Below are 8,921 nucleotides of genomic sequence, written 5' to 3'. Positions count from 1 at the left end.
TACCTCGATGGATACTTAAAGGTTTATTCCTTGTTCAATAACTGTTGGTACTTCCAATTATCTCCTTCATTAAGAATATTTCATTCAAGATTGTTAGTGGTTGTGCATTGTTGGTGAACTAAGTTTTCTCATTGGCATGTATTATTAAAGGCTCCTTCATTTAAGTGAATTTCTGAACATTGTAGGATTTAAGGATTAAGGAAATTCCTGTGGTTTGTGGGTGCCTTTGCACCATAAATCCATGACTGACCTAACGTTTTTAAGTTGTATAGCTTGTGTATGGTAGTAATATAATTTCCAGTGATATTTTCCAATTTATCAGTATTGAGAGGTGCCTTTTGATCTTGAGAAATTTCTAGGTGCACCCAGGGAGCACCTGAATACACTACAGGAAGCTAAAAAGGACCAGCTTCTCCAAATAGCTGTAAGATCAAGAATATCTGTAGGTCATGTTGTGGTGAAAGCTGAATTACTGGGAAAGATTTTAGATTTCCTGATAAATGGTGGTAACATAACTGAAGAAGAGGCTCTTCCCTTAAGGCCTTTAACACTTGAACGAGGTGCTACTCGTACAGTTACTACAACTGAAGACCCAGAGATAGGGATATTGAAACTCCAACTTGAACTGCAGCAGCGAACAGTGGAAGCTGAACAAAAAAGGCTTGAAGCTGCAAATGCCGCAGCAGCAGCTGAACAAAGAAAGGTCGAAGCTGCAAATGCTGCAGCAGCAGCTGAAGAAAGGAAGGTAGAATCTGAGCGAAGAAGACTTGAATTAGAACAGAAAGAAAAAGTTCTGTTGGAAAAGGAACAAACAGCCATAAGAAGAGAAGAAAGGTTGGCCGAAAAACAGCTACCTGATGCTTTTGACCTTAGTAAAGCACGCAAACTCCTGCCTGCCTTCGATGAAAAAGATCCTGATGTATTTTTCATTACTTTTGAAAACACTGCAACTTCTCTCAACTGGCCTAGAGACTAATATGTTCTCTTAATCAAAAACTCCTTCAAAGGAAAAGCTGCATATGTGGCAGCACAACTTGTCCAAGAAAGGGATTATGAAATCTTTAAAATTGCCATATTAGATGCTTATAGTGTTACAGCAGAGGGGTATAGACAAATCTTCAGACAAACTTTGAAGAACCAAGCTCAAACCTATCTCGAGTTTTTCACATTGAAGTTGAAGCAGTTTAATAAATGGATAGATAAGGAACAAATAACTACTTTAAAACAATTAAAGAATTTAATAGTTTTAGGAGAATTCCTGAGGTGTATTCCAGCTAATGTGGCAATGTTTATCAAAGAGAAACAAGGAAAAAGATGGAAAAAGCGTTGCCCTATTAGCTGATGATTACCATCTCATTCATAATCTTAAACCACATTCGTCCTCACCTTCATCTGCCCCCCAGGTTTGCACTTTTTGTAAGAAAGAAGGTAATCATATTAAAGACTGTCCTAGTCCCAAATGCAAAGCATCTCATGGTAAGGCTTCTCCTAATGCTTTTTCACAAGAACCCAAATCAGGGAATACTGCAAATAAAACGACACTTCACTGTGCTTAATCTCTATCAGACTTTACAGCATTTACATATCCTGGTAAAGTAAATATTCCCATGCAAATTTTGAGAGATACAGGGTCATCTCAAACTATCGTTAGCTCAAAGTTAAAAGATTTAGCTAAACCAACAGATCAGTATGTAACACTGTCAGATTGAACAGATTTCTCTTGCTTGTCCTTATTTTAAAAGCTCAACTAATGTCGCCTTGTTGGATTCTGACCTGCCTTGCAAGAACATAGACATGATACTTGGTTATGACTTGGCTCAAACTAACGGTACTCCTAGTTTTATCATTACTCAGCCTGAAGTAGTGATCGAAAAAGCTTGCAAAGAGTTTTCTCCTGAGGTAGAGCCTTTCTGCCAAGTAGTCACCAGGTCTACAACCTCATCTTCTAGAGACACTGAACACACAGGTAAGGTGGATCAAAGTACCTTAGGTGAAAAAGTCCTTGCTGATGTTGATGATATTCCCTCAGGTGAATTTGTAGAGTATCAAAGGTCTGATGATAGTTTGAAAGGATATATTGATAAAGTAAAAGATGATGTTGATGAAAGTAAGTTACCATATTCTTATATTGATAATAACATCCTTATGAGACGTTATAGACCTCTGAAGATTGCAGGACAAAATTCCTGGCATGGTAATTAACAGCTTGTAGTTCCTTCTAATCTTCGTGCAGCCTTATTGGATCTTGCTCATTCAGTCGAGTGTCATCTAGGCATTTCCAAAACCTATAAGCGTTTGCTGGACGATTACTACTGGCCTGGTATGAAAGGTGATGTAAAGTCCCACATAGAATCTTGCAATCACTGCCAGGTAACTGGTGAACCAAATCAGAGAATACCTCCAGCACCATTAGTTCCTATAACAATACCTAATTCTCCTCTTGAAAAGGTAATTGTAGATTGTGTTGGTCCACTTCCCAAAACTAAAAAACAAAATGAGTACATTTTAACATTGTGTCCAACTACTAGATTTCCTTTAGCCATACCTATAAAAAACATATCTACTAGAACAATTATTGTTAATCTTCTTAAAATATTCACAATTTTTGGTTTTCCAAAAGAGCTTCAGTGTAATCAGAGGACAAACCTCATTAGTGATTTGTTTAAGCAAACTTTAAAGCAGTTAAACATCTCTCATAATTTTGCTTCAGCTTATCACCCTCAGACTAATGGAGCCCTAGAATGGTTACACCAGACCATTAAAAGCCTCTTGCGCAAGTACAATTGTGAAACTGGACGAGACTGGGATGAAGACCTGGATCTGCTTATGTATCTACTTAGGAGTACACCTAATGAATCGACTGGAATTTCTACCTTCGAGATGATGTTCGGCCGTAGACCTACGACAAATCTTAGTATGGTAAAAGAAAACATCCTAAGAGGTACTTAAAAAGACCAGCAAGTAAGTATTCCACAATACCTTCAAAGTCTTGTGGTTAAATTTGACCATATTTATGAATTTGCCAATCTGAATTTAACTAACAGTCAGATTCGAATGAAAAACCATTACGATAAAAAGGCCAAAATTAGAACTTTCAAAGTAGGAAATGATGTACTTGTATATTGACCAGTTCCAGGAGTTCCATTGAGAGAAAAATTTATGGGTCCTTATAAAATCACTAAAAGGGTCTCTAAAACAACTTATGTAATCGAAACTCCAGATGAAAGGAAACCTAGCCAGTTAGTGCACATTAATCTTATAAAACCATACCAATTTGCAAAGATTTCTCCTCAGGTAGTTCACCTGATACGTAGAGAGACTGATCACTCCACTCACAACTCGAGGATAACTACTCCCATCGAGACTTCTCCTACCCCGAAAAACCTAGCACCCGAGGCAGTTGATAATGATAAACTTTTAGCTCCTCTTGAACCAGACGAAGAAGAAACTTTGGCTCATAATCATATTTTGTCATGGAAAGATGCTAGTAATTCACAGATTCTTTCTTTACTTTCACAGTATCTTGGTCATCTTCCTAAGGTGGAAAAGGGAAGAATTAGAGGCTATTCTTAAGTCTTATCCTGCAATATGTTCAGACACTCTTGGTTGCTGTACCTTGGTGTAACATGATGTTGTGCTAGAACCAAACACCAATCCCGTTCGTCAACCTTTTTATCGTGTGTCCCATCGTTTATTACCAGCCTTGAAGGCTGAGGTTGAGTATTTACTAAAACAAGATTTGGCTGCACCAAGTAAGTCTCCCTGGGCATCGCCTTGTATTTTAGTCAAAAAGCCTAACAATTCCTATCGTATAAGTACGGATTATAGAAGGGTTAATTCCGTAACAGTCAAGGATGCTTATCCATTACCTAGAATTGCAGATATTATTGACTCTGTAAGTAATTCTAAATACCTTACCCAGATTGATCTCTTGAAGGGTTATTATCAAATTAAATTAACAGATAGGACAAAAGAGATATCAGCCTTTATAACACCTTTTGGTCTCTTTAAATACAGAGTTTTGCCATTTGGGATGACTAATGCTACAGCTACATTCCAAAGGATGGTCCATGAAGTTACACGTGGTTTGGAGGGTGTGTATGTCTATTTGGATGACACCGTAATTGCTAGTAACTCCTGGGACAAACACCTTAAAATCTTAAAAGAACTCTTCAAAAGACTCCTGAAAGCTAACCTCGTTATTAATTTAGCCAAGAGTTCATTTGGTACGGCAAAAGTTACATACCTAGGACATGTCATTGGCAGTGGCTCCATGTTACCCAAGGATACTAATGTAAAGGCTATAACTTCATTTCCCACTCCTAGTGATAAAAAAGAACTCAAAACATTCTTAGGTATGGTGTCATATTATTCAGTTTTGTCCTAATTTTGCCATCATAACTTCTCCTCTACATGCCTTGACATCTAGCAAAGTAAGGTTTCACTGGACACAGGATCACGACAAGGCCTTCTGGCAGCTAAAGTTATTCATGACTTCATCTCCTTTGTTACAGGCTCCTAATCTTGCTAAACCTTTTTTTATACAGATCGATGCTTGCAATACTGGATTTGGTGGTGTCCTACTGCAAGAAATCAATGGGACCAGTGCTTTTCCTCCTTTGTTGGAACACCTGCTGCCAGATCTTATAAGTCGGGAGCATTCAAAGGCACTCAACTAGGATGGCCTACCATCGAGAAAGAATTATATAGTCTTGTTGCAACTGTCCATATGGTTTCGTCAATATCTGGAAGGTGCTGCACGCGTCATCATTTACACCGACCACAAACCCCTTACCTTCCTCGAAAGGGTCAAGCTTAACAACAAGAAACTTCTTCGATGGTCATACATCTTGTCTTCCTACAACATTGAGATCCTCAGCATTCGAGGATCAAACAACACCATCGCTGACGCATTATCATGTCTTAGACAGAAAACCACTTGAATTCATTAAATTTGTCAATAAAATTGTCATAGTAATTTCATTCCTAAGAGTGAGGAACTATAATAACCCTCCTATCATTATGTAGCATTTCTAATTACACACCTATTATTGTGTATGATGTTAGCGCCATCTATTGATTGCTGATCGTAGTGGACAGCATGGATGAAATTACCTCTTGTTTTTTACGTATGTAATCCTTGGAAATGTTTACTTCCAAGCTCTGTCAAGTTAATACTTTTGAGTTCATTATCCGGTGGCTTACGATTCACATGTTTCTAATTGTTATTAAGTGGTTATTTGGTATCATTTTGTTATTATATATTCAGACGTGATTTAAAATAAGTAAAATCTTTGTTTAATTTCAACTTTAGTTTGATCATTTACCTAACATATCTACTATACCTACATGAAGTGTTGCCCTCATTACTGAGAACTGATGAATAGTCAAGTGGAAAGCTGAAGTTGTGACAAATATATATATATATATATATATATATATATATATATATATATATATATATATATATATATATATATATATATATATATATATATATATATATATATATATTATATATATGAACCATAAGCATAAGTTAAATCTTTAGAATTTCCCATCTTTGATTTCCATATTCAATTTACCTGATCATGATATAATTCCAAATAGACATCAATCTATTGTCTTTTAAAAGAACGGATACCGTTTGAAAATACACAGAGGACGTAACATTGTTAAAATAGCAATCAATCATCAGCAAAAATACACGGATTTTTTCAGCAAAATATTCATTAATGTTTGCTTCCTGTCATACGTCAAAAATACATATCTATTTGTACAACTGGGTAATTTCCAATATTCGTTTTAAAATTTACGTATTGGACTATAAGGTAGAGTCATCTTTTCACTGACATAGATGGGGGGGGGGATATAAAAAATATTTTACTTTGTGAACTTTAGCTCACTTCTATCGATAAAATGGTAATTGGAGATTGTCTACCTAATATATATTATTCACATTTGGAAATAAAAAAAAAAAAATTGCGTTATGTTTTTTATTAAATTTGAAGAACAGAAATTAACCCGCTCAACAATCTCAAACATCAGCGTAATCAATCGCTCTCTTTCTTCAACGTAGTGATAGTAATAATAATAATAAGGAGAGAGAGAGAGAGAGAGAGAGAGAGAGAGAGAGAGAGAGAGAGAGAGAGAGAGAGAGAGAGAGAGAGAGAGAATAATTTAAACCAGTAGTTCCCAGCTTTTTTTTCATCATATTCCCCAATACCCAGTTCAATCATCCAGATTACTCCCTCTCATGGTATGAGGAAACGAGTATCGAAAACACAATGATACTTTAGTAATTAATTAAGAATGTTTTATTATACTGATATAAATATAATTACATAATAAAGTGGATAAAAAGCGGTAATTAACAATCAACTGCAAGGCCACAGAGTTACTCCCCCCCGCCATTAGTTTAAATTTTTTGGAAAATACTAAATCAAGCCTTTACATTCGAGGTGTGGAAACTCCTTTACATACGTAATACTATGAAACTAATGACTAAGAGATGACCACAAAAATATAAACATTATATATATATATATATATATATATATATATATATATACACACATATACATATACATATATATATATATATATATATATATATATATATATATATATATATATATATATATATATATATATATATATATATATATATATATATATATATATACACATATATATATATATATATATATATATATATATATATATATATATATATATATATATATATATATATATATGTATATATATATATATATATATATATATATATATATATATATATATATATATATATATATATATATATATATATATATATATATAGAATTGGAAATGTAATCGGTGAGTGTTTTAGTCATTGGGCTAATATTCTGATCATACTGGGAATGACTTGAATAAAATGATATAATTATTCATGATTATGAACCGAATTTCATCTATTCTAGATCAATGAGATTATCAAATCATAATTGATTCAGTAAAGCTATTTATAATGACATTTTTGTACAATATGTAATTTGAACCTTAAAGACTATTATTATATAAATCGAAAAATTTAAATTTAATTTTTCAAAGATTAATTGAGTCTCAGATGTAAGTCAATTAGATTTCGCTCTTATAATACTATTTGTAATACTAATTTTACAATATTTTGATTTATGAATGTGATATGTACGTCAGCCAAATTGATATCTAATTTGAATTTTATTATGAAAAACATTGAGATACTAAGATAAATGAGTAAATGGCCAAACTCCCAGTTAATCATGTGATAAATTGCAAGATATCAGGAAAAGGCAAGTTTTTTTTTCTGTGTATATTCTTCAACATTATTTTGTTGGCTCTGCTATTAATGGGTAAATAGAGGCTACTTTAGGTAAATACCTGGCTACATATGGTTGGTCTAATGGCCTGCAAGCGGATAAACAACTGTAAGAAAAAAAAAAAACTACAACAATAACAATAATAACCACAACAACAATAATAATATTTTTAACAATGACAAAAATAGATAATGAATTACCCAATGATTTATTATTATTATTATTATTATTATTATTATTATTATCTATTACCGGCATGTCAGGTGACGATTTATTCCTATAAAGGTCTTAAAAACTCTTCTGTGAGAAACATTTTCAGGCGTATGTGGGTATGAATGCATATCACTTAAGGGAAGTCTAATTGCGGTAGTGTATTGATATCTAGATCTACAAAATACGATCTAAATGGAAATCTATTTTTTTATTATCATCATCATCATCACATTCATCATAATTATTATTATTATTATTATTATTATTATTATTATTATTATTATTATTATTATTATTATTATTATTATTATTATTATCAAGATGTTGGTCCTTATTGTTTAATTTATTGTTTATATTAAAAGGAATTTCATATTTCATTTCAAGCACTCTAAACTTCCCAACCACATTGGGTTCCCTCCATTACCGTTTTTCCTACACAAATAATATCCTAACTGGAACGCATTGCGTGAGACCTTTCGAAGAGAATGATTTCCGAGTTTTACACGTAAACAGTTTAACCTTTAGTCTCCGCCATCTTATTTACCTTGTTCCTTTCATTTCATAATGACTCAGTCGTTGCGTTGATTTTTTTCTTATCATTATATTCATCTACACAATTTCCCTTTGTTAATGCAGTGAGTTATTACAGGTACAATAATTTCTGCAGTTTAATTGCTGGACCGACCCTTTTTATTCTCGTTTGTTCCCTATCTGGAAAGTCCTCTTCTCCAGCTTACCTTTTAATGATGAAGATAGTCTTTCCGTTTCTGGGGATAGAAGCCTGGCCTGGAAGACATGCACTCACGTTATCTACTCTGTAAAGAGAAGGATTAGTCGAGTTACTTCTCACAATTCTGTTGTTAAGTAACGAGATAATGAAGGATGTGTACAAAATGGGAACATGATCATTATGACCCCTTATGTCTTAAGAGATGCCCTACAAAGAAAAACTATAAGATCCTTTAAAGGTTTATGGTAACAATTTAGCTAAAATTTCCTTTATTTGTGGAAACAAATTAGATTATGTACTATCTTTTGTTTTTTTTTCAAATTACGTGTCTTTTACTTGAGAATATGTATTCTACATAAACATGTATAATGAAAAGCAGCATGTATAATGAAAAAGCTAAAACATATTGCTGTATAGAAGACAAAACAACACAAAACGTTAAAATATACATAATCTATGTAGTGGAGCTAAATTGACCCGATTTTTGAAGCCTTCCTTCAGCCATTATACATCTAGTCAATATATCCATTCTGGTAATGATAGATGAAATACGCTAATGGATAGTTGTACAGATTCATAACTTGGTAGGAAATTCAAGGGGCGAGTCAGAATGTTTTTACAACCCACTAATATAT

Source organism: Palaemon carinicauda, chromosome 9 (genome assembly GCF_036898095.1).
Source record: "Palaemon carinicauda isolate YSFRI2023 chromosome 9, ASM3689809v2, whole genome shotgun sequence".
In the NCBI taxonomy this organism is placed as follows: domain Eukaryota; kingdom Metazoa; phylum Arthropoda; class Malacostraca; order Decapoda; family Palaemonidae; genus Palaemon; species Palaemon carinicauda.
This window is presented reverse-complemented; position numbering follows the sequence as displayed.